We start from the raw sequence: 27,864 nt of genomic DNA, 5'->3' as shown, positions 1-27,864 counted from the left end.
GAACCGGTGTCTTCACCTTTGCAGTCACCGCTGGTAAATGAGGACAATCAGCATCTCTGCTGTTCTCAGAAGCAATATCACCCCATTTTCTGCGTTTCCTGCTTGGTTGAGCACGGCTCTCATGGCTGTCAGTGTCTTCTTTTCGTCGAGGCGAGTTTTTCCGCATTTTAGTCATTCTTTTCGCACGATATTTCCTCTTTGTTTAACCTAGTGCAATAAAATATTGTAGAGTGTTTGGGTATGTCACGCTACAAATAAATTTACGCCGTATTAGATATAGCGAAACTTTATTGCAATTCACTTGCACGCTTGTTCTTCACTGATAGAATCACACACTTTACAGTCGTTATCACTTGCAGTATTACAATGACTGCTTACACTGTAACTCGATGAAATGCTAGACTGTCTTCCTCGGCGATTGATTCCAGACTGACTGCTTCTCGTCGAAGCTGGGTTATTTATACCCTCGGCCGCTGCTATGCAAGTGAACTCTCTGTTATAACTATGGAAACGTTGTGTGGGAACTGACCACATTCAAGCAAGTGTGACAATGCTAGAGTCATTGCTTAGCAACAACGAGTAAACAACAGTTGCTAGGCCAGAGCGAGTAAACAGCGGTTGCTAGGGAACTTGTAAACACGGTGTCTGGCAACAGCAGTACCTATTACATAACCGTTTTCTATTTGTCCGACTCTAAGAAGATACACTGAGTTACAGTGACAGTTCTACCGTTCTACAATTCTAGTTCAGTGTTCAAGCAGTTCACTGTTGTTGTTATCCGTCTGTGTATACTGTGCAGTTGCAATAAACCCTATAGGACAGTTCAACTTATGGTTATCTCTTCATACTACGACATCCCCCAGTTGCTTTGTTGGTTCCGCGATTCCTACGCAATGACCCATTGTTATTGCGTTGTCTCTGTGGGAACGCTTCGCGTATTCGTCGTAAGCATGGAGATTCGATGTTCTCGACACAACGGCTCACTGTTGGGATTACAGTATCGCTATTGTTATTTCCTATGCAACGGTCTGTTGTAGCGTTTCCAAAAAAGGACTCTTCTGGATTGCAAACACGTAACATTATTAATAATATTGTAGAATCTTATTGTAATAAAATGCGCCCAGAGCAACTGCCACGCGTTAGTGACTACACAGAGGATTCGGATTGGTAATTGAGTTTACTGATTACTTATTACTCTCAACTGCAAATAAGTGTATTCTACTACTGTCCTTAATCTTCAAATAACTACAGCCCTCTCCAAGATTATCCTGTCGTGCTTGTTGCTAGTAACTGTCTTCCTGTCTTTGGCAACTGGTAATCAGTCCTCCCTTTGTTACTTCCAGGCAACGAGGAGTAAACAATATATCCATCATCTCGTATACCGTTGTGTTCATATTCGTTTCCGCATAAACGTGTTTTACAAGCCGTTGCGTAGGAATGGACGCTTATGAAACGTTTCTCTGATTCCTATATAGAGGCTCTTAGGCATTCAGTCGCAATATAAATAAAATGCAGTATAACTTCTTCGTTATGTTTCCGTCTCAACGCAACATCTATCAGAATCTCCTTCACATTTGACTCTGTATAGTGAGTTTATTGGTCTGAACAGTTCGTAACAATGTGCTACATGTTTTTGCGTATAAGGCCATTGTCAGGCAGTACATATTAACAAATATTTTCAAATGTAGTACACTGCCATTATTTTAAGACCAATAAACTCATTGTGCACAGTGAAATGTGAATAATATTATGACCTGACCCCAGAAAGCCGGAATGGTTGAAAAGATCAGAGTTGATTTCCTAGGCAACGACCAGCGTTCCCACTGCAACACGTAGGAACTGGAACAAAGGCTGGTAATATCCAAACAACGAGGTGATTGAAGCAGCGTTTCGATAGCAGCGGGCGAGGTTAACCCGTGGACATGCTGTTCCTTTTTGGGTCGGAATGCAAGTTACAAGAGTCCAACAGCAACAAGAAAAAAACACAAAAACAAAACCGTGACGTTCAACAGTAATAAATATCTCGTGATGAGCCCCAGACGGGTCTCGACACCAAGAGTTACTGACTGACTGACTGGCTGAATGTCAGTCGCAATGTGACTTGGACCTGGAGACAAGTCGTAAAGTAACTCTGACTCTGAGACCAGTCCGCACCGGTCCGCGACTTGCACACGGCTTAAAACGTTCCATATGTATATAACAAAACTGTGCAGGCGACAAGCAGAAGTCATACAAAACCATGATAATGAACATGTTCGCGGTATAGGACAAGGTGAAGCTAGACACAGAAAATATAAGAGGCTTAAACCTTGGCGGTGGTCAAGCTTACGACCTTTCAAATTATTAAGTTTTCGTTGTAGCATAAGATCTGTAAGTTGGGCATGATCTGCTCTGTAAAGCCTGTACTGACAGAGGACTTGAGTGTAAGGCAAAAGGAAGAGTTTTCGATAACACTATATGTGCGAAATATACACTTGACGAAAGGTCGAATGTATTCATAAGAGACAGATCCATCTTCTCGTCAGAGAGGATGTTACATAAGGACTATTACCGCAAGGGTTCAGTTCGGAAAAAAAAAAAAAAAACTCTCTGGTCGTGGTACTCAAGGGGCTTGACGCAAAGACGAAATGATTGGCGGTAAACCGCCAGTCGTAAAGTACCTCTGACTCTGACGCTGCGAGGGAGTAACCAGTCAGTTGCAGTCTAGTATTCGCCGGAGTGAGTGGAAGTCCATTGTTATCTAGTTGTATCGAGTGAATGGCAGTGACTTCAGTAGGAGAAGTAATTGTGATACTGCTGATGGCAGTAATTGGGAGATTGTAAATTGTGAAAATGTTAGAGCGAGTGGACTAAATTCTCTATATCTAGAACGGCGTGAAGTTATTTGTCGCGTGACCTACCCAACACGTGAAAGGGAGAACTTGCTGAAATACTGAGGGAGCGATGCCTGTCTGTGGGAATTCACAAAATCGCGACGGAGGGAAACTTGGCTCTGGTAGTCCTTACAAGATCTCGAAGAAGAGATAAATGTTGGCTCCAGTGTGACTGCTGCGTTCCTGATGCTTCAGCGTCTGTGTCATGGTCTCTGCCTGTAGCCTGTGCTGGCGACGGACAGCGGCAATTTACTGTACAAGTTCTTTTATGAATATATTTCTCCTTAGTATTTTGGCAGAGTTTCAGTGTTAAGTACCGTATAAAAGTATGTACATGTAATCATTACAGAAGCGTCATCTGCTGATCGTCCTTACTCAGCTGTATCCATGCACATTGTTGGGATAGCTTCTATCACCTAAGAGACCATGAACGCAGAGACTAGAGTCACGGACACTTCGATTCCATGGCAGGGTCTTACAAATAACAGACATGTGATCAAAGCACTACTATTCCGTAGAAATATCCAATTGTTCCAAATTACTGAAATATGAACTGGTATTAGATATTGTCTAGGAGCCGGGATACCATAGTCTGTATAGCGACTGGCTACGGGCCGCAAGGCCGAGCGGACGGAAATCGATTCCCGATGGGGGCAAGATTTTTCTTCTCTTAAAATCGTTCAGACCGGTTTTTTGGGTCCACCCAACCTCCTATCCCCGGGGAAAAAGCGGCCTGGGCGTGAAGCTGATCACTCACCAACTTGTGCCGAGGTCAAGAAAATATGGATCTATACTTCCACTGCTACATACGTCTTCATAGCATAGTGCTCGATTAGTTAAGCACAGAGAAAATTTACTTACTTTATTAGATGTTCTCATAATATAAAGGAACTTGGATCGTTCATGCGTGTGACACCTTAAACGTCCTGCTTTTAAATCTTGCGCGAAAGTTGCAGGAAATGCGTTAATGTCCTTCGCCGAGTAAGTGTGAAAGTTTGCCCCGGCAGGTGCGACGCTGAAATATAACTTCATTTACAAGCGCTGCTCCTCGAGTAATTTCGTTGGCGCCGCGTTATTGCGTTTGCTTAGTGATGTATATCGGGTATGACACACAGGCCAGTGTTTTCTTATAAGAAGGCTGGCGTCTTTGCATTCTGCGCCATGTACACAATGTTATATTAATATGCCACACTGTTTCCTGGACGTAACTGGTATACTAATTCTTAAGAATTGCCAGGTATTCTTGTAAAGACGGCCGATCACAGTGGCCTTGCATGAACTGTCTTCGCCCACTCGAACACTTGGATCATGGGATCGAATCCTACTCAGGGCATTGATGTTCGGTGTGTATACGTTTATTCTGTGTTTGTGTTTTCCCATGTTTAGATAGAGACCTTACGACGGGCTGATCACTCATCCAAGGAGCCCCGCCGTCTGAGAAAAATGATTACGAAGCTGAATAAGAGACCAAGGCCCCGAATGGGCTTGAAGAGCCATTGTAAAAAAAAATTCTTGTAAAGGTAAAATGAGATGAAGTAGCCCCTTTACTAAATTAATCAAGAATCACGCCATGAAAACGTATGGGTGAGTGGAGGTCGAGCTCCACATCTACACTACATGGAGGTGAATTGTCAGCTCCTGTCCCCAGCGACTTTACCCCCGGGGTAAGAGCCACCAGTGCTCATGGTGTAGGAGGCTGAGTGAGCCTTGGAGCTGGTCTGGATTCTGTGGAGAAGAGGAAACACTCTTACCTCTGCCCGAAATCGAACCCCGATTCATAGGCCGTCTAGCCTGGAACCCGTCGCTATACTGATTGATCTATTCCGGCTACCAAGTATTCTTCTATGTACTTGAATTCCGTGGATATTTCTGTTTGTAAGAAATTTGTTTCCTTTAAACTCCTACACTTACACGAATTAACTAGAAACTAATCAGTTAATACGCTGTTAAGGTAAAGGTAAAGTCGCTCCGTGATTCATTAATTAAGCACTGTGACATGATGACATGCTGGAGTGGAGGTATAACTCCACTGATCTTGACCTCGGCGCTAGATAGAGATGAGTGGTCAGATTCACACCCCGGCCGCTTGTACCCGGAGAAGGAACTCCACGTGTCCGTTTGGATAGTAGTCTGGGTGGCCCCCGGCCGCTGTGGAGAGAAAAATTATAATAAAATGATGGATTTGTTAAAATTTTGTTGCCCAATTTAATTCTGGAGTTGTGCTTTGACTGCAGAATACTTCATATTATTGGTTACATGAATTTTTTTCGTTACGTCGTATGTGTCAATAATTCTGTAATTTAATTGGTTCTGTTCCCCCCTTACACGGAATACATGTTTTAAAAAGATAGTGGAGAAGCTTAGCAAACTCCGACCGCTCTGTTTATGTTTAATGAGCTGCAGAAATATCAACGTCCTCGCTATATAGCTCCTTTCAGCCTCATGTACTTCGCCCCAGTTGGGTTCAGATATTCTCATCTGTACTCTGCTTTCAGATACAATCAGTACTTTTCTTTTCATGCCACGAACTCTTCAAGTTTTACACCCACTTAGAACAAGAGAAATTATACAGTTATGTGGATTTCAATGGAAGAGACGCGGAAGGATCTGAATTTGAGGGTAGCAAACATTTAGCATATTTAATCTCTTAGGCTTCATCTCGAATGTCTTTTGATACCGACGTTCCAAAATACTTGAACTTTGATACATTATCTTGAAATATATTAAGTGTCATTGCATTATGATTTTTCCTGCCTTCTGATGACGAGACGTCAACATATTGTCACGTGATGGAGTGACTATATGAGGGCTTCCGATTAGTAATTGGGTTTGTTAACATTTACACATCCTAACTACAAGTATTTTTTATTGCTTGTGGGGTGGGACTAAGTCCCTTGTGCTGCGGCCACTTCTGGCCTATCGTACCAGCCCCAGATGATAGGTGAGGGTGATTGTGGAGCAATTGGTGGAATGAAGATTGGCAGGGGAAACCGAAGTACTCGTAGAAAACCTATCCCAGCGCCACTTTGTCCACCACAAATCCCACTTGACCAGACCCCGGGATCGAACCCGGGCCGCCGCGGTGGAAAGCCAGCGACTAACCGCTTGAGCTATGGCGCGGCCAAGAATGTCCAGTCAAAGATAGGGATTTGTGAACTATTGTAACCAGTTGTATAGACGTACAATAAATGAGATCATCAAATCCAAATCAAGTTTTATAAGTCACACAAACCCCTACCATGTGACGGTATTATGTAGTAATATTGTATGTTAGCATCCCGTTGCCTTGAGATATGAAACAGAACTAAACATTGGCGCTCATTGTAGTACGGTCTACAATTGAACAGTGCAGTAGGCTCCTCAGAAGCAAAAGGAAAAATCACCTGCTAATGGCCCATATGCGGCCGAAACATGTCGCATAAAATATGTATAAAACTAGAGACATTTCAGAAATTTGATAATCACTTTTCAGGTATAAAATATACTGTGACATGTTGCGAAAAGCCGAGGCCCCCCCCCACAACAGCAGTGGCGCGGCGGGTGAGTCAGCGCTCCCCTCCCTCCCCTCAGTGGTAACGTAACGCTCGCGTAATAGGCGAGTAATCACCCCGCATCCTGGCAGCTATGCGCGGTGACGTCACGAGCGGAGCCGAAGAGAGCCGAGCGGAGCCGAAGATAACCGAGTCCCGTAACCTGGTAACTATGCAAGGCGAGTCAACAGCGGTGGCGTAACGCGCAGCGCTACGTACCCGTAATCAACTTCCTACTGTGACGTGGCACTCATTACGCAACCGGCAAGCACTGCAGCTATATAAGTGAGCTGCACAGCTGGTACCAGTCAGTTCTAAGGTGGCTACCAGAGAGTTCTACTGTAGCAGTCGGCGACTTCAGTTGTACTGCGACAGCCGCCGAGTTATAACGTGGCCATCGCCGAAGATAGTTCCGAGCAAGCCTACGAGAGTGTGTTATCGACAGTTCTCCAGTCAGCCGACTACTGTTGGAGTATAGCAGCCGTCGCGGATAGAAGAACCGGACGTGTGTGTGATTGTGTAATTGGGAGCGTGTGATACAGTGATACCTAGTTCCCCTACTGTAAACGTGTAGACTACTGAAGACAGAGTGAACTGATTTGCGCATAGGGTTATAAATCGTGAAACCCCGCAACAGTGTTAACAGATTAATGCGATTAGGGTTATAAAGTGTGAAACCCCGCAACTGTGTGATAATTAATTGTAGCCGTTACTTGTAGATTGTCAAATAAACCAATTAACCATCTCTACGGCGTCTTCGGTAACGTAAACACGTTACAATACTTTTAGTGTCCTAATGACATTTTAATGATTTTAACATCATAGAGAATTAAAATACATTTTGGTGAGTGACAAATTCTTTATGTCTTTTATGATGTTGCATTATTGACGGTTACTTTGATAATAAAAAGTAAAGTGTCTCTGTAACAGGCGTGGAGGCCCGCAGGGTTGTGAGACGTTGAGGGTCCCACATTATCTAGACAGTCGGCTCGAAGATGGCGGTAAGGTTGTCAGCCTTACGCGCCGGCCGCGCTTTACTTCCCAGGAAAATTATTGAATTAATTCCTGGTACTCATTTCTGTTAGAGGCTGAGTCGACCCCAGGGCCATAGTGCGGCTGGAAGGATTAGGTCAATTGTAAAAAAAAAATCCAGTGACTTCATCGGAACTTGAACGTGCGACCTTCCAGCTTGTAGCATAGTGCCTCAAGCAACTACGCTACCGCGTGAAGGCAGACTGGGATGAAAGAGAGGTGTTTGTTGCGGCAAGTCGGGTCTCCCCATGTCGCGCTGTGCTGTGTAGAACACGTACGCTGTGCTTTTCAAACGACATAGGGAGCAGCCAGTAGGTTTGATAGCGATGTTGGCATCTTGGCAGACTGATTCACGTTATCACCTGAAGATACGTAGCATCCTCTAAGTTTATTTATTTTTATGGCCTACTTTCCATATTTTGGAAAGAAATAAAAGTAGGCTTATAAGCCTACTTTTATTTCTTTCCAAAATATTTAGCTGTCTGAGTATCTCTGAATCACCCCTCAACTTTCGAATGCCTGAACGAATTTTTATGAAACTTGGTATGTGTATAATGGCACCTGAACCAATCCCTCCCATCAGTCTGTGTATCTGTAGATGTAACTCCCTATCGTTGTTAGGCAAGGGATCGGTAAAAAACGTGACCGCCGCAACAGATACATACGCAGCAATAGAAGAATTGTTGGAAGCGTAGTTTTCTGTTCGACCCCTGTCGTGTCAAAGGAAAGTATTTGATTAGTTTTTTCCCGAAACTTTTTTTTCCTCTCATAACATTTCTCGTAATTTAATTAGTTTTGAACAGGAGGTTGATTAATGAACTACTGAATTCATTATCTGAGGTTAAGATTTGTAATCCTATTGAATGCATGTGTACTCCAAACTTAGGTTACACAATGACTGTAGATAAAGATATTGGAAGAAATCGCACTATATTTACCTGATATTAAATAAACGTGCCTGCTATCAGTTGATTATGAATTTAAGTCTGGGCAACTCGTTGCCAGATAAACCACTTCAACAGTACGATTTATTGTTTTATGGTATGTTGAAATATGTGATAAGGATAGATTCTAAAGGGTTATGACCGTGGTATGTAACGCTCAGAATTACTGGGTTTCCGAACTGTGTCAATCGTCCGGTATTCTAAAAACTAGGGAACACAACGTTTCTAATGGAGTAGCTGTCTGCCCCTTCAACTGAGGACAGAAACAGACCCAATGTCGGAAACGCTGTGTTCTCTAGTTTTTAGAATACCGCACGATTGTCAGCTCAGTAATTCTGAGTGTGATTGAAGGTTTTTTTCAATAAGGAAAGATCAAAGTTTGTATACTGTTACGAGAACCCCAATAAAAAGAGAAAATATTGTCACCGCTGAATAGTCATTGAAATACACAGGCACTCTGAGAAGAATGGATATATATTAACCTTTTGCAGCCCAGTGGTTTCTATAGTTGTCCCGTAGTTAAGATACAATAACTCTGTATTCTGCCCACGCTGTGTATTTACGTGTTTCATGTAGTTCTCACATTAAAGACTGATTATTTTCTTAAATGACGTGTTATATTTTAGCGTCCTGTTACACTGATTCATGTCCATGGTTTATGCTAACCGTCTTACAGTTTATACACTTTTTCACCTTATTCTTCACTTCCACACTACATGTTTCAGCACTAATGTGCCATCCTCAGGTGTCTTTATGCACGTTAAACTATTGTACTGCATGCCATGATGTCTTCATTCTAAAATGACTAAGATCTGTATTCGTCATATATGTCGATGAATTCTAAATATTAAAACTTTTCAGGATTCATCCTACGTCGCACTCAGACACGCGAATTACGCCAATCCTCTTTTATGTGAGCATTCTTCCTACATATATTTGTGTATCGTGTTCTGTGTTGTGTTTTGCTCCTGTTACTGCATGCGTTGTACTGCTGTATGTGTGTGTGTGTGTGTGTGTGCTGTCTTAAATGACATTAACCGGTTGATCTCTAGCGGACAAGCGATATGTTTTTAGTCTTTAAAGGGTTAAATAAATAACTACACTATGAACAACATGTGAAAGTTTCCCCAATCTGTCTGTTATTAATGTGTAAGAAACTCACCGTGCATGTCTCTATGTATAAAATAGTTTCGTTACAGTGAGTTAAAGCTCCGAAATTATTCCGTTTCGGGCTAACATAGCGTTACATGAACGTAAGTACTGTAGTGTCAGGAGTGGCTTTCCCTTGAATCGGATAGCCCAGAAGAAATAGGATTTCTGTATTACCGTTTATTTCAGTTGCCCGTATTTAAGCAGACTCTATCCCTATATACATCCTGCTACTTCAAGCATATTCATAATAATATAATGCGATTCTTTATGGTGTATATGGATGCCAGATGTCATAGTCGCCGCAGTAGTACGCCCTACTAGTAAGTAAACAGGGATACAGGAATATATTAGGTATAACTTGCAATTCCACTGGAAAATACATATTTGCAGAAGACTTATACAGAATGCCGCAGGAGAATAGGTCATAATATCGGTCACTCTAAACAAGAAATGTTTATGTACTCGTACATGTGACCTATTCCGAACCGATTCCGAGGTATTTCACTGTACAGTTCCAAAAATGTTGATGAGAAAGATATTACATACTGTTTCTAATAAACAAAAAAAAAAAAAAGAACTCCGTGGTTCTAGTCCGCAAGCGAACTATACCGACCGAGCTACCGCCGTTTGTCGGCTAAGTTAGTGCCAACTTTAGCGGATAGAGGGTGTTGCATGGTCAGCGCAACGAATCCCCAACGTCCGTTAATTTCGGTTTTCTAGGCAGGAGCCGCTATTTCCTTGAAATAGCTTCTCAGTTATGCTCACAAGGCTGAGTGGTTCCCGTTGTAGACCCAGTGCTTCTCATAAAATCTGGTAGCGCCGGGAGTCGAACCCGGACCTCTGGATCTGTAGCCAGGAACTCTGACCACAGAGGCGGTCACTATTACTAATACCGGTATTTATTGTTCAAGTGACAAAGTTTGTAGAGTTTACTATCGAAAATTCCACCGTCAACATCAAGGCACTTGCTGTGCGTACATTATGCAGCATATTAGCATATTCGGCATTTATGAAGATGTGAGGCATTTTTCACAGTACTCCTACAATGTCACTATCAACAGTCACTACGGCCAATTGACTCGGGTACAGTGAAATAGCTCTTTCTCGGAAACCGTTCGGGGTAGGACACGTGTGTAAATATGCAGTTGTTTGCTTAGAATGACCGATACTATGACCTCCCGGAATATTGACCTCTCCTCCTGGGACATTCGCTATAAAATGTGGCTTACGCTTGTCTTACTTTGGCTGACAAGACTGGTTACATGGTGTACGTCATTATTTGCGGATCATAAAGTTAATTATTCATGAAATGTGAATTAATTTTTTAATTGCGGTGATGTATCCTAAATATACACGAATCACATCACCTTTTGTTGTAACAGCCCTAGTAACTTTTACTGTTTCTTCTAAATATTTCCACACTAAATTACAATTGTATTTATTCTGAAGAGGAATGAATTTCCCTGGAATCGGCCCTAAATAAGTATGATTCCTGTATTATTTCAATTTAACGTCAAACTTTTGCAATGATGCAGCATCAAACTATACAGAATTATAGACGCGGGTCAGCCTACTACCTCTTAAGTAATAAAACACCCATTTTGCACGAAAATGTGAGAGGAGTAGATATCGTTTTGTTCGGGATCAATTTGCTAGATATATGGAACGGATTTCCTATTAAGAATAAATATTTTAAGGGGGAGACAATTGTAACTTGCAACTGTGAAGAGAGCGGCACTCCGCAGCAGATCTGTCTTCTTTGCGAACATTGCGACTCCCTGAAGTGGCTGTGTCAACAAACTGGAGACGGATAGCTGTAACAAATTACTAGGCTGGGAAGAAAAGAAAAAAACTTTACCTGAAACAAAGTTAATGGAACTCTTCACTGAACTAAATGATAGCGGTGACCCAGACGTTGAACGATTTGTGACCGATGTTCCATCTTTCAGTACAGAAATTTATTCCGCTTTGGCCAGTTTAAAAGCGAGTTTAAGGTTTGGAATTTCTATTTCTTCTCTGTTCCTCTTCAGTACACTCGTCTTAAAATGACATCTACACTGGCCAATGGCAGTATGAGGTTCAATAGCTGTCAGACCTATTAGGTTCAGTAGACTTCAGACTTTTGAGGTTCAGTAGATGTCAGACGTAAGGGGTTCAGTAGACTTCAGACTTGTGAGGTTCAGTAATGTCAGACGTGCGAGGTTCTGTACGTGTCAGATCTGTGAGGTTCAGTAGATGTCAGACCTTGTGATGCTCAGTAGATGTTAGCGTGCGAAGTTAAGTAGATGTCAGACGCTTGAGGTTCACCAGATGTCAGACGTATGAGGTTCAGTAGAAGTCAGACCTATGAGGTTCAGTAGATGTCAAGACGTGTGAGGTCCAGTATATGTCAGCCCTGTGAGTTTCTGTAGATGTCAGACGTATTAGGTTCAATAGACTTGAGACGCGAGGTTCAGTAGATGCCATACGTATCAGGTTTAGTAGATGTCAGACCTATGAGGTTCAGTTGACATCAGACGTACGAGGTTCTGTAGGTGTCTTCTGTGAGGTTCAGTTGACATCAGACGTACGAGGTTCTGTATGTGTCAGATCTGTGAGGTTCAGTAGATATCAGACCTGTTAGGTTCAGTTGACATCAGACGTACGAGGTTCTGTAGGTGTCAGATCTATGAGGTGCAGTAGATGTCAGACCTTGTGAGGTTCAGTAGCCAGACGCTTGAGGTTTACCAAAGGTCAGACGTATGAGGTTCAGTAGATGTCAGGCCCATGAGGTTCAACAGATGTCAGTATTAAGCTACATTCCGTTTCTGTTATCGTCGATTTGTAACGTAAAACCACTGCCTAGTATCTTTAGTTGTCAGGACGGATTTGTATCGAAAATTTATTAAAATCTTTGTTGGAGTTACCTGTTCATAACCACGACACATGTCAGTGCCAACCTAAAGTTCACGTTTACCGTTTTTGGTCCTGAGAATAGTTTGGTATTTGGAAAACTTGCTATACTGCCTGTAATTAAGTTGCTGGTCCATTGCCCATGTGCCGATGGCACATCTGTGTCCATAGTATTTGCTTTCATGTTCTTTTGAATTGATTTTGTTTTCGTGCTCGAATGTTGATTGTTGTAGAAATCGTCTACTAATTTTAGGCACATTGTCGTATTCGTATGTAGATTATATAAAAACATGCGGAGGTCCGAGTGTCCGAGGTCCGATAGAATTCCTTTTCGTCCTTTAAGCGAAACGTCACTAATACCAAGTTACACGGAGTATCGATTTTAACATGCAGACGGCTGCGTAATAGTCTATCAAATTAAAATGCAACGAAATGAACGTATAGGCGTTAAATTTATGCGCATTTGGGATAGGCTTTTTGTTACAGAACGTTGGCACGAATATGTCCATGGAACTGAGAGTTCTTCCGTCAATATTCATACTGATTAGAAACCGGTACCTCCAGCTTGCCACATATGTTTTTGTGTTCGTGGCTGTATCGGATCTGAATTTTCATCAAAGGAAACCTATTACAATGTGAATCACGTACTGTCCTATGGAAGAATATGGTTCGCTAGTACAATCGCAGTAAGCAACATTTCCATTGCTTGTATTAACATCATGGCTCAGAGAGGCTGATAAGTTAAGAACTCGTTAATAAATTGAGTTCTAAGTTTAAATGGGGCACGCGGTAGCGTAGTTGGTTGAGGCACTATGCTACAAGCCGGAAGGTTGCGGGATCGAATCCTGATGAGGTGGATTTTTTTCAATTTACCTGATCCTTAAGGCCTCGCTACGGCCCTGGGGTAGACTCAGCCTCTAACAGAAATGAGCACCAGGAATATTCTTTGAATATTCTTGGAGGTAAAGAGCGGCCGGCGCGACAGACTGACAACGTTACCGCCATCTTTGAGCCGATTGTCTAGAAAATGTTGGAGCCTCGACGTCTCACAACCCTATGGGCCTCCACGGCCTGTCACAGGGATAGCTTTACTTTACTTTACTTACGTACTTACTCCTTAATAAATACTCTATCTGTGTGAAAGTCTAGGGTTCGATACCGAGTTCGCAAAACTTTGCAATTGAATTCTGTCCTTGGCAAGATCAATCCAGTTAATACCACCACACAGTGTTTCTCTAACATCAATTTTAATATTGTCATGTGATCAATTTTTTGCTATTGCTCGACAAAATTTGTATAGCATTTTTCATTCCGCGCAGCATATTCTGTGTGTGCACTCTAGCTCGGTCCTCTGTTTATGACCATAATGATACCTGAGGAATTATGAAGTAACTCGTCAGATTATTTTCTCTCTCGTAGGTTTATCATCATCAGCAAAACAGCCCTTTTTGAGCCATAGCGACCCTCAGAATATTCTGTCAGATTGCATTCGGTTTTGACTTCTGTGGATTTCGCAACAGTATTTTTTTAAAGAGAAAGCTCGTCAGCCTTGCTTCCAAACCCTCATCCAGTTCCCTGTATATTGTCTGTGGTTATGTGTGGGTGTGAAACTTGGTCTCCGACATTAAGGAAGGAACGTAGACTGAGGGTGTTGAGAATATTTGGACCAAAGAAGGATGAAATGACAGGAGGTTGAAGAAAACTGCATAATGAGGAACTTCGTAACGTGTACTCTTCTCCAAGTATAATTAGAATGATGAAGTCAAGGAGAATGTGGTGGGAAAGGCATGTAGCACGAATAGGGGAGACGAGGAATGCATATAGGATATTGGTGGGAAAGACAGAAGGAAAGAGACCACATGGAAGACCAAGACGTAGGTGGGTGGACAATATTAAAATGGATCTTAGAGAGATAGGATGGTATGGATTGGATCGATCTGGCTTAGGATAGGGACCAGTGGAGGACTCTTGTGAACACTTTAATGAACCTTTGGGTTCCATAAGATGCTGGGTAAATTCTTGAGTAGCTGCAGAGTTGGCGGCTCCCCCAGAAGGGCTCAGCCCCATTAGTAAGTAAGTAAGTAAGTGACAGGGTGACCCAGTTATACCCCCAGTACCGGGTTCCTTTCGTCGCCTCCTATGACTCGCACGGCTAGGGTGGAGGTATTCTAACCCGCCTCCACACGGGTACTCGTAGGTTAAAGTGGGTAATTTTCGCAAGATTTCCTCGGACTCCATCTCATAACAGCAGATGGCCAGTGCTGTGTTCGGACGACAGGAAGAACAGTTTGCATGTAACCGCCAGCGTTTGAGTATTTTTCTGTGCTTACGAATAGAAGTCATTTGAATCTGTAAATGAGGCCTGTACATTGCTGGATATCGAGAGTTAACATTAGCTTGGACACACATGAGAAGGTTTCTGCTTTCGAGGCAAAACTGTACGAGGTTAGGGGCCTAGAACCAGAAGAACGCGTTCATCGTCCGGTGTATGGTCGTTTTCTTGTCAGTATTAAAGTATTTAGCAACTAAAGCTTTAAAGAAGAAACAATTCCTGATTAAGAAATCAAAGTTTACTTATCTATGGCTCTACAGTCTTTTGTTGGACCTTGGCCGTTTTGTTTAACCCTACACATAGTCGGTAGGACTCCTTGGAGAGGGGATAAGCCCGTCGCAAGGCCTCTACCTACACACAGAACAACACAAACAATAAACTCACACTGACATCCATGCCCTAAGTGTGATTCGAACCCACGATCCCGGTGTTCTAGCGAGCGGAGACAGTTAATGCCTTAGGTCGCGCGGTCACTGTGGTCGACCGTTGAAGTTTAATTATGTAATTAAAATATAGATATTGGGGCTGGAATTATGTCCGTAATCTCTACTCCAGTACTTACGCCTCACTGTGGCTGCCGTAAATACTGGGAAGAATACAAAGAAAATTTCGTAATTTCGGTGTTCCCTTGTAGGTGCTTGATTTGAAACGCGAAACAGACGGGAACTACGTCAAACTTTTTCGTCCTAATTAATCAGCCCTTGTCTGCAGTAGCCACGAAACCACCCAATGTGAATTAATATTTTTCCCCGTGAACTCACGGGCTAATGAGCACAGCTTATGACCTGGTTCATTTTCGGTGTATGAAACTGCCATACTAGGCCTTCAGCTTGATGTATCTGCTGGCTATTCCCTCTCTTCTAGGCAGGACCTGACAGAAAATTATATTGTCACGTGTATGAGTGTAAATATAGACGGGGTTTGAACACGTACGAAACGTAACTGCAAATAACTACGACATTATCACTGAGTTACGCATTCCAAAGATCACTGTAACCACATTATACCTAAAGTGTTCTCATTCTTCCGTAGCCGTTGCTTAGTACAGGCTTTCAGTGGCCAACATTCTCCTTCCTCTGGCTTCCCGAGCTGTCCCCAGCCTCAGCTATCACCTTCTCACAGCAACAGCTCACAAGGGCTGAACTGCAGCAGTGCTCTAACGAACTCAGCAACTTTTCACTCACGGGCTCCACCAACGAACTCACTCAACTCAGAGAGTTACTTTACGACTGGCGATTACCGCCAATCAGTACATCTTGACGTCAAGCCGCTTGAAGGTCATGGCCAGAATTTCTTTAGCTGAACCCTTGCGGTAATAGTCCCTGTGTATCACTCAACTCAACTTACACTGGCCTGCCTATAACACCTCGACTCAGACCGCGTAGAAAACACCACTTCTAATTATTGTATCGAATTATTGCCGTAAGAACATGCTTGTTTGCGAAGCCGTTACTTACTGACGGCTCTTGTTTATTTATTTCCCCGTCGTTGCTTAGCAGCGACTGGGTATTCGATTTATTGACCACCAATACACACAACCCGGAACTACAAGTAATTACAGCGCCATTGCTAATGTCCACACTTTACAAGTCACGACAGAACACGCTAAGTCTTTTCCAGCCTGTTATGTCTTCATCAGCCGTTCCCTGGTAGCGGTTTTAACAGTGGCGATCCTTCAACTTCCGCGCTCAAGTCCTCTCTGAATAGCGGTTCCCTTCCAATGGACTCTTTTCTTCACAGACTCCCATACAGAACTGACTTTCTTTCCCCAGTTATCTTCCTTATAAATCCTTGGCACGGCCAGTGCAGAAAAAGCCGTTCACTCTCCTATGCCTTGCCGCGGAGAGTGTTTGCCGAGCCGTTCCCTAGCCGTCGCCGTGTGTTCTAGCTCATTAAGAATCTGCTGCCTAGCAAGGGACATCGTTCATTTGTTACGCTGCCGTTCCCTAGAAACGAATGTTGTTTAATATCCATTGTCTAGCAACGGCTGTTTCTCTTGCTTTGAGCAAACATGCCACGATGTATATGACTTAAAGAGTAGGATGTTGAGACAATTTCATGCGTAGTTACACATTTGTACGGGGTCCTATTACTTAATAAGAAATTCGATATTCAACTTGTACTGAATGGCGATTTGGGCTGTAAGAGTTTATCTTGAAACTGACTTTCGCGTACGGTCCCAAGATACACTCGTATTGAATCAAATCTGATTTGTTATTTAACCGCGAGATAACAAAGGCCCCTCTAGTTGTCTGTTTTCTTAGTTTTTCTAGTTTCCTCGGCAGATAAGTAAGTGGTCAGTGATGAATTTCAAGGCTTAGACGCTACATACATATTGAAGCGTTGGCTTTTTTTTTTTTGTAGTTTTCTAAGCTTTTCTACTATAGCAGTAATTGCTCTGGTCGGGAAATCAGACCATCCAAAGTCTACATATATAAGAACATTCAACAATTAAAAAACCACGAAGAAATTCTTATTCTCGTAGCGGAATTTCAATCCGCTACTGAATGTTACATTTTTCTGTTCTCTAGAAACGATGAATCATATTGTGGATCAGGTGATATTATCTCGGGAAGGAGTTTTTGATGCGTAAACTGGCTTGTGGTTTACTTGCTTCGCTGTGTTTCTTCTCCGAATCAAAATACATGGATCTGTCTGTGCGCAGCGGTTTGTTACCTCGGATAAGTGAAGGGTCAGGCTGGATATGCTCCCACTCAGAAAGACCTACATGAAAATTCCAGCAGCGCTGCAACTCCATACGTCCGATGTTGTGACACTGGGTTGATTAGTAATCATGAGCTCTGAATAAGAATGATGTTATTAATTCACGGTAATTTAAACTCGCCCATTCCCCTCCTTAATTTGAGCACTTTAGGGGCCCACAATTGGGGCATGTTCGCATCAGTTCACGGTTCCTGCGTGCATCGGAAACATGTAGATCTTGTTGCTCGGAATACAGTCATGCACTTTTCTTGTAATGTTTAGATGCTCGTCTTATGAAAGACATCACTGTAGATCTAATTAAGTAGACTAGCCAGAATGCAGGGGAAAATCATGACAAGTTTTGAAAATGTGGCACAGTTCGGATATTTGGGAACCACAGTAACAAATCAACATTTGATTCAGGAGAAAATTAAGAGGAGATTCAATTTGGGCAATGCTTGCTACCATTCAGTCGAGAACCTTTTGTCTTCTCGTCTGCTGTCCAAAAACATAAAAATTACAATATACAAAACTATAATTTTTCCTCTGGTACTGTATGGGTGTGAAACTTGGTCTCTGACATTAAGGGAGGAACATCGACTGAGAACAGTGTGCTGAGGAGAATATTTGGGCCGAAGAGAGATGAAGTCACAGGAGGTAAGAGAAAACTGCATATTGAGGGATTTCATAACTTGTACTCTTCGCCAAATATAGGCTAATTAGAATGATGAAGTCAAGTAGGATGATATTGGCAGGACATGCAGTACAAATTGGAGCATAGGAATGTATATGTGATCCTGGTGGGAAAAACCAGAAGGAAAGAGACCAATAAGAAGACCGAGATGTAGTGGGTGAACAAAATTAAAATGGATCGGGTTTCATAAAATGGTGGGAAGTTGTTGAGTAGCTGCATAACTGACGGCTTCTCAAGAAGAGTTGAGCTCCATGAAGTTAGTTACTTAGTTCACACTTGAGCGGTTGTCTTTTGGAGCAAAACTTTTTGAGTAGCGTACTTCTTCTACGAGGTTCATAGTTTGGAACTAAGCTTTTAGATAAAAAAATCTTATAGCTTAGGTTTTTCACGCATGAGGGAAGATGTGTGATAAGAACGAGCCCCAGTAATGCCACATGGTCCCCCCCCCCTTGTTCGTGAGCGGACGTGAAGATGACGGGCTTGGGCCGAAGCGCCGCGGTGGCCCTAACGACCAATTGCGCAGTTTCGCGCGCAGCAGTCCCCGCTACAGCACTCATACTACGCAGATGGACAAGGCTTCGTAAATGAAGTTTGTATATCTGTACTCTTACGTGGCACACGGACAAGTCTGAGAAAACGAAGTTCCGGCTTTTAATATTTTAATGATTACAGAATGGACAGTTCCCTATACTTCTTACACGTTGAAACAGACAGAAAATGGCAAAGTTGTCCCTGTGCTAAATGCATTACGCACAGCAGACGTAAGAGAGTGGAGGTATAGCTCCACCATTCTTGACCTCCGCACATATTGGAGGTAAGGGGTCAGCTTCACACCTCGGCCAGTTTACTCCCTGTACCCATTGGATAGAAAGACCCGGGATAGCGTAGTCGGTATAGCGACTGGCTACGGGCTGGACGACCGAGGGGACGGAGTCGAGTCCCGATATGGTTAAGAGTTTTCTGCACTTTGTCCATACCGACTCTGGGGCCCACCCAGCCTCATATCCAATGGGTACCAGGGGCTCTTCCCCCGGGGGTAAAGCGGCAAGGGAGTGAAATTGACCGCTCACTTCCAACTTGTCCCGAGGTCAAGAAAATGTGGATCTAGACATCCAATCTCCCATACGCCTTCATGGCATTGTGCTTAATTAGTTAAGTACAGTGAGCACTTTAGCTTTACCCATTGGATAGAAAGCTGGCTGGGCCTCTAGAGTAGGTCTGGACGTAATGGCGCGGACAAAAATCCTGCCCTACCGGGAATTGAACCTGGCCGTCCGTCCAATAGCGAGTCAGTACCGACTGAGATATCCGGATGTTTATCGAATATACACCAGTGCACTTATCCGTACTTTTTTTTTCTTTGGAACTACAGCCCTAGTAGAGATTGCAAATCATGAAGCTTTCCGTTGTTTATGCTCGCGATAGAAGCTTATATTTGCTCCGTTTCTTATATAATTCAGTTTATCATTTCTGTGACATAAATGAGGACTGAACTGGACACAGAATACACAGAAAGTAAAAAGGTAAAGCTGTCTCTGTTAACAGGCCGTGAAGGCCCATACGGTTGTGAGTCGTCGAGGCTTCCACAGTTTGTCTATAAAGTCGACTCACAGATGGCGGTAATGTTGTCAGCCTTACACACCGGCCGCCCTTTACCGCCAAGAAAGCTTCCGGGTACTCATTTCTGTTAGAGTCTGAGTCAACCCCATGGCCATAGTGCGGCTGCAAGGATTAGACCAATTGATGGCCTCATTGGGAATCGAACCCTCCACCTTCCGGCTTGTAGCGTAGCGCCTCAACAAACTACGCTACTACGTGCCCCACACAAAAAGTAAGGTAATGTAAACTGCGGAGCTGTACGAAATAGCTTTTTTTATTGGTCATTGTCGAACATCTTATGATATGACTAGACGCTTCTTTAGATAGTAAAGTAAGTAAAGCTATCCCTGTACCAGGCCATGAAGGCCCATAGGGTTGTGAGACGTTGAGGGTCCCACATTATATAGACAATCGGCTCAAAGATGGCGGTAAGGTTGTCAGCCTTACGCACCGGCCGCGCTTTACTCCCCAGGAAAATTATATAATTAATTCCTGGTACTCATTTCTGTTAGAGGCTGAGTAAACCCGAGGGCGATAGTGCGGCTGGAAGGATTAGGCCAACTGAAAAAAATCCAATGAACCCGCGACCTTCCGGCTTGTAGCATAGCCCCTCAATCAACTACGCTACCGCGTATATATAGTATGTACTTAAAACAATTTGTAGGTTGAAATAATTTTATTCTGTGGTACTTATTCCGCTCAGCAAGAGAGAAGCCTTATGTACGATTATTATAAAGTTTGGTCTGTTCTTCACAGATGTTATTTTGGTCACTTTTTTAAATCGATTTTAATCGTGTATCTCCTCAGTACTTGAGGTTCCCACAGCGGTGATTAAGAAAAATACTATCATCTGGAATGTATCACTCTGTAGTCCATTGAAATTCAGCTGACGTTTCGGAGAAACATGACGCCTCAATCTTCAAGGTCGAAGAAGAAAAAACAAGCTTGCTGCTGGTTACTTTCTTGGCTTGTTCTTGAACCCTGAAGATGGAGGCGACATATTCCTGGGAATTACAGCTGACCGCGCTGCGTAATACCCCAGAAGGTAGAATGGTTCCTCTTTATCCTCTTCAAATCAGGATTGAATTATTGTATGAAACATGGTTGTTTAATTAGCCGACACATCGCTCAAAATTACGAAGAAGAGCTGAGCACTTTTGCCCTTTCGAAGTGTGAGCCTGGTTGAAGGTAGGAGTGAAGCGAGTTCCCGGGAGGCATGACGTTCTGAGTAATTGAAGTTCGGTGACGGGGTGGGACGGGCAGGTATGGAAGTTTGCTGCAGACACTACGCGTGGAAATTGCTGGAATGGATGATGACATGAGGAGCCATTAAAGCTTTATGCTTGTTAAATGGTTCTCGTGGAATGCGCGGAAAGCGTTGGTCTTAAGATGTATTAGTCCAAGTGTTTGTGTTACCGCAACAAATTAGATTTCTCTCTAATCGCTGGAGCGGCCTTTGCATTCGGGCTCGAGCTTATTATCAAGCCCCCTATTTATCATGTCTCTAGTTCGATTCACTCCTCTGGATCATTGAAGAGTCATTCAAGAGATCGTAATTCCCGTGCTCACATGACTTAGTCAGGTTCACTGAAGAGGCAAGTCTTTTGACTTCGGTTCTGGTGGTGTCCTTTTCCAATCTTGGTTGGGACACCGCCTCTCCTCAAGATGGGTTATTCCACTCGGCTAATCTCTCCTTGCATCGGAATTATCCGCGCTTATAGTTATTCTGAAATAAATAAACTGTAGAGTTGAATTTGGTAACCAAGTGTACTTAGTTCTAGCGTAATGAACTAATTGGTTCTCGTTTCACATATGTACGTAGTATGTGAAAGTGCTCATATGTCTTTTATTCAATATACTAAACACTTATAATTGGTTTTATCATAAATAAGGGGTACGCGGCAGCATAGTTGGGTAAGGCACAATGCTACAAGCCTGAAGGTCCCGGGTTCGATTCACGATAAGGTCATTGGATTTTTCAATTGACCTAATCCTCCCAGCCGCACTATGGCCCTTGGGTCGTCTCAGCCCGTAACAGAAATTAGTACCAGGAATCTTTCTGAGGGGTGAAGGGTGCCTGGGGCGTGAGGCTGGAATATTCACCGCCATCGGAGACCCTTTGCCTAGAAAATATGGGACCTTCGACGTGTGACAACCCTATGGGCCGCCACGGTCTGTTGCAGGGATAGTTTTAACTCTTTTTTTATATCGTAAGTACATTGTAAAGGGTTCTGACGGTGGTGTATAACACTCCGAATTACTGCGTTTTTGGGCTTTGTCCATCGTCAGGTGTTTTAGAATACCGAGAAATTCGGAGTATATCACAAGTGGTGATAATGTCCTGTTTATTATTATTATTATTATTATTATTATTTAGACCTATTGCTTATTTAGTGACGCTTCCGGTAGCTCGGAATATATAGCATCGAATTTTAGGGTGATTAGCGAATAATGAATTGTAAAATGTTTAAAGGGAAAGGAGCTATGGCTTAATTCGATGTACTCTCCTGGTCTATGCCTGTAAGAACTGAGAAAAAGACGAACGGCGATGTCCGTGCCGATGCTTGAACCTGAAGCCTTCCGAACAAAAATCCGCTCATCCCGCCATTGTCTTACTGTGCGATCTTAGCACAATGCGCATGAAATGAACGTACCTATTTAGGAGCTCATGCCTGTTCGTCCGTGCCCGTGTTCAAAATTCAATACCGTTGAACAGATTTTGATGAAATGTGGTACGCATGTTATGTGATCGGAAGCTACACCAAGCTCGTACATTTTGTTTTCCAACATGACGGACGCTCGAATGTGTAAGGAATGAAGGGTCCGGAGGCTGTGTATGGCAACGTAGATCTGAAGAATAGGCAACCTTTATTAATTTTGTTTTTGTGAAATGAAATCTGTATATTGTATTCAGCATGATAGCAATAAATAGTGAACCATTGGAGTTAGGCATGTGACATTTGGTATGGAGATAGACCTTAGACACGCCTACAGGTTTTTTAAATAAATATTGTTTCCAAGTGAACAGTTGGAAACGTGGCTGTATTATCTGCGTCGACTTTATCAAAGAGCATATATATATATATATATTTCTGTTTTACCCTTTGAAGACTCATCTTCTTCTAAATAATATATAAGAATTCAGTTCGCACCTCACAGGAAACACATTACGTCTCCGCTACAAAACCCAACCGGTTAACGCTGTTTCGGGAAACAGATGCTGTTTACTGTGATAATCTTATGGAACACACAGATACACTCTGTAGGCAAAATGTAGAGTTTTGGTACATAGTACTTATAGTAACCACTCACCATTAAAGAGTTAATATTGTTAACGAGCTTACGAAATATGTTTGTAATGGTCATAAGCATTAAAATGCGTGTGGAAACTGAAGAAAATCCCTGTCGAATTTCGCTACGTACTTCTCTTGGTTCGTACAATTTGATGTCATCATACAGTGACTGTGCAGATATGCTTGTCATGTTGGCTGTTGTCTGTAGAAAATTTCCCTTATCTCGTATCAAGTTATAAGAACCTTTTTCTATTCATTTTCGCTTTACTGTCAGCTCCCAATACGAGTATAGTGTCTTCTAAAGAATTGGTGTCCATTAAAACATGAAGATCACGTAATTTTCTTTAAGAAGTCCCCCCCCTCTCTCTCTTCGTCTCTCTGTTGGATTGGTTCCCGGCGGAGAATTAGTTTGGAAATGTGATACAAATGTTGCGTGCATGAGTGCGATATGTCCAGTGCAGTTGGATCAATACTTTCATGCGATTCGTGAATCTGAGAGAAGGTTCTTGGCCGCAGTTCAAACCCCAAACAATTCTTTGAATAGAATGTGTTGACGGATGCACATGTTATTTTGTGATTGTGTCTCAACTGTTTAATTTATTTATCGTCGATAATATTGTCACGTGATAGAATGTGACCACAGACGGGTTTTGGATTGATGACCGGATTTATTGGGCTCTTTGATACAGCGTGTGACTACACTCTACAGTTCACTGTTACACACTTGCACTAGTGCCCACAGTGACGTCTTCACTAGCCGTTGCTTGGTAGCGGCTTTCAACAGAGAACGTTCCTCTTGTTCTGGGTTCCCGAACTGTCCCCGTGCCTCAGCTACCAGCTTATAACAGCAACAGCTGAGAGCGACGGAACCCCAGCAGTTCTGTCACTAACTCGGTCACTCACCAACGAACTAACTCAACTCATCTGACTCTCACTACCTAACAGTCCTGCTTATAACATCTCGGGACGGACAGCACAGAAAACACCATTTCCCATTATTGTTATATCAAATTTTTGCCGTGGAAACATGCTTCTTTGCAAATCCATAACTTAGTGACGGCTTTTTTATATTTGCGTCTTTCGCGGCCATTGCCTAGCAACGGATCTATATGTCACAGTATTGATGTTTGAGTGACTGCAGAAGAGAATTGGCCGAGCAGGCGAAACAGATCTGCAGGAAAGTCTACCGTGACCTAGCTTTAAATTCCAGAAGGAAACCGAAAGTGTCGGTGCAAGTAACCTCAAGCCCGATGAGCACGTGTCTACTCTGTGCCAATGAGGATGCCTGTCTTGAAGCTGTATGATCGCGTTGCTGAATTACCCGCAAAAGGAGAAAGAATTATGCTTGCCCATATCTTAAGACATGTCTAAGTCAGTGTTTACTTTGGTGTCGAGATAACTTATTCGGTATCGACGGGCTGGACGGTCAGGGTTCGATTCCTGATAGGGGCAAGAGACATTTCTCCACAGCGTCCAGAACAGATATATATATATATATATATCCCGTTTGGAGGCGGGTAAAGGAAATCCAGTGCCGGAGCGCCCAGAACCTGGGGAATATAAATATGGGGACCTAGTCCTCCAGGTTGGGAGAGTCACTGCTCTGAGACATTCAAACACGGCGACGGGTCCCGCCGGAATCAGACCCGAGAATGATTGCGTCAGTAAGACCCAGCAGACAGACCAATCTTCTCGTCAGAAAGATGTTATATAACGACTATTATCGCAAGTGTTCACCGAGAAAATAAAATTACTGGTCGTGAGTCTCGAGGGGTTGGTGCCACGACGAACTGATTGGCGGTACACCGCCAGTCGTAAAAGTAACTCAGAATCTGACTTAGTTTTTATAGGGTTATTCAGTTAATTGTTGTGTGGACTGCTATTAATTCAGTTTCCCTTTGGACATGCAAACCTTTGGTTTGCATCAGACCATTGGAATTCTTGGCTGCTTGAATAACGATAGATAGTGATGTTCTTGCTACGGTAGATATATTTAGGAAACTTAGTAAGAATTGGTCCTGTGGTTGTGTATGGGTGTGAAACTTTGTATCTGACATTAAGGGAGGAACATAGACTCAGGGTGTTGAGAATATTTGGACCGAAGAGAGATGAAGTGGCAGGAGGTTAGAGAAAACTGCATAATGAAGAGCTTCATAACTTGTATTCTTCTCCAAGTATAATTAGAATGATGAAGTCAAGGAGGATGAGGTGGGCAGGGCATGTAGAACGAAAGGGGTAGAAGAGGAATGCATATAGGATATTGGTGGGAAAGCTAGAAGGAAAGAGATCACTGGGAAGGCCAAAGCGTAGGTGGGTCAATTATATTAAAATGGATCTTAGAGGGATATGATGGGATGGTATGGATTGGATTGATCTGGCTCAGGATAGGGACCAGTGCAAGGCTCTAATGAACACGGTTATGAACCTTCGGGCTCCATAAAATGCTGGGAAATACTTGAGTACCTACAGAATTGGTGGTTCCTCAAGAAGGACTGAGCTCCATGAGTATGAGTGAGTAAGTAAGTAAGGATTGGTACGGATTTGATGCGACGTTTGTGGTGTTAACACCACACTGCAGCAGTTTCCAGGCCCGTGTTCTACGTATCAGGGTCTCTGTCCGCAGTGCCTGTCAGTGGACATAGCGACGTCGTCGCCGGGATGTTCGAGGCGTCTACAGGCGCCGACGCCATCGCTGCTGTCCACAGTCAGCGTATATCAATGAAGGCCGCTAAATCTCCCCCTAACAATATCATGCGTCTCGGGTTCCAGTGCGCTGTATTGAGGGTGGTTTTAATTGCCAGGAAGCATGTCCTACATTCTGCCTTAGCTGTGTGTATTGTAGTACTTTTCCGTACCGGTTTTGTACCGGTTTCTATATTTTGAACCAAAACTTCGCACTGTTTAATGTCCAGTACCGAGTGTATTGTAGGAGCCGGGATACCGCAGCCGGTATAGCGACTGGTTACAGATTTTACGACCGATGGGTCGGAGTTCGAGTCCTGGTAGTATGAAAAATTCTCTCCTCTCCGCGTCGTCCAGACCGGTTCTGGGGCCCATCAGCTTCCTTTCCAATGGCTTCCGGGTGCTCTTTCCCCGGGGTTAAAGCAGCCGGAGCGTGAAGCTGACCACTCACCTCCAACATGTGCCACGGTCAAGAAAATGTGGATCTATATATCCACTCCCTCATATGCCTTCATGGCGTAGCGCTTAATTAGTTAAGTGCAAGGATCATTGTACCTTTACCTTGCCGAATGTACTCGTATTGTATTCACTTGCCTGTTTCAGAAATTGCATTCAAAATTTCCAGTGACGATCGTTAATAACATTTCAAGGTTAGACAACGAACCTGATTTAGCGAAGTTGAGAGCCAGGATTGTGTGAAAGGTAAAATGTAAATTTGTCCCTGTGCTTAACTAATTGAAGGAAATTCTTAATACTGCCGGGAGTCGAACTCCGACCCCTCGGTCGTCGAGCCCGTAACCAGTCGCTATACCGACTACGCTATCCCAGCTACCAGGAACGTGTGTGGGATCATAAAACGGCGCGGCAGAGTAACAGGATATATTAGTGTTAATGAACCACAATTATAGATGGAACTCTAGTTTTCAGACTGCGTATAATGCATAAACATTACTCCAAGAATACATATATCGAGAGTTTTCCGATTCGAACCGCGGTTGCAATAATGTCTTATAGTACGCTATGACCACTTCCCTGTACACCCTTTTTATTTAACTATTCACTAATCTACATACCATTAAACACAGTAAAGTTTAAGCTAAAGCTGTAGTAACACTACACACATTGGTTATACCGGCACTAATTGGAATTGGGAGCACGCGGTAGCGTAGTTGGTTGAGGCACTGTGCTACAAGTCGGGAGGTCGCCGGTTCGATTCATGATGTCATTCGATTTTTCGACTCACCTAATACTTCCAGCCGCACTATGGCCCTGGGGTCGACTCAGCTTCTAACAGAAATGAGTACCAGGAATCTTCCTGGGGTTAAAGGGCAGCCGGCGCGTGAGCCTGGCAACCTTACCGCCATCTGTGAGTTGTTTGTCTAGAGAAAATATGGAGTCTCGACGTTTCACAACCCAATGGGCCTCCACGGCCTGTTACATAAACAGCTTTTACTAGATGGAGGTAATATGGAGACTTCACGCTGTCGACTCTAACCCCGGTGAATGATTTCCAGGTATCCATTATGAGAGAAGGCAAGGTATCTGGCGTAGTATAGAACAAAAAGTGGCCGTCCCCTGCCGAAGCTTTTTCATCCAGCCAATGACGTCACTTCCTGGCCTTGCCCAGAGGAGAGGTGCACATGCTTACAGCAGTGCCTGCCCAAGTCAGACACTAAGCTCCTCACAAGCGGCTCGTCGTCTTGAAGTATTCCGGCACATGGCAAGGAGCGTTCTTCGATTCAAGACCCCTGACTTATGTCTGGAACATTCGATTCGGGAAAAAATGTAACTTTTACATACAGGTCCAAGTTCTTTCTTCGCATTAAGTTTCCCGGCAGAATTTTTATGAAGACGAGAGGTGTAGGCCTATACATTGCTTTAATCGGGAGACCTCAAGGTAAGGGGTCGCTTGGGAGACTTATACAGAAATGGGAGGACAAAGTAGATCTCAAAGAAGCAGCAAATATCATATATACTTTCCCCGTTGATCATTTTTCTATCGTTTACCACAGTTTCGCCGCATAGCCATTGCTTTATGCATCAGATGGTTGCTAAGCAACAAAAAAGGGATGACAGTAGTTACCGGCGCTTAAGACTGACGACCGCCATCTGTGAGCCGATTGTCTAGAAATTGTGGG

This window comes from Cryptotermes secundus, unplaced genomic scaffold, assembly GCF_002891405.2.
Source record: "Cryptotermes secundus unplaced genomic scaffold, Csec_1.0 scaffold1009, whole genome shotgun sequence".
In the NCBI taxonomy this organism is placed as follows: domain Eukaryota; kingdom Metazoa; phylum Arthropoda; class Insecta; order Blattodea; family Kalotermitidae; genus Cryptotermes; species Cryptotermes secundus.
Note: the sequence above shows the minus strand (reverse complement) of the source record.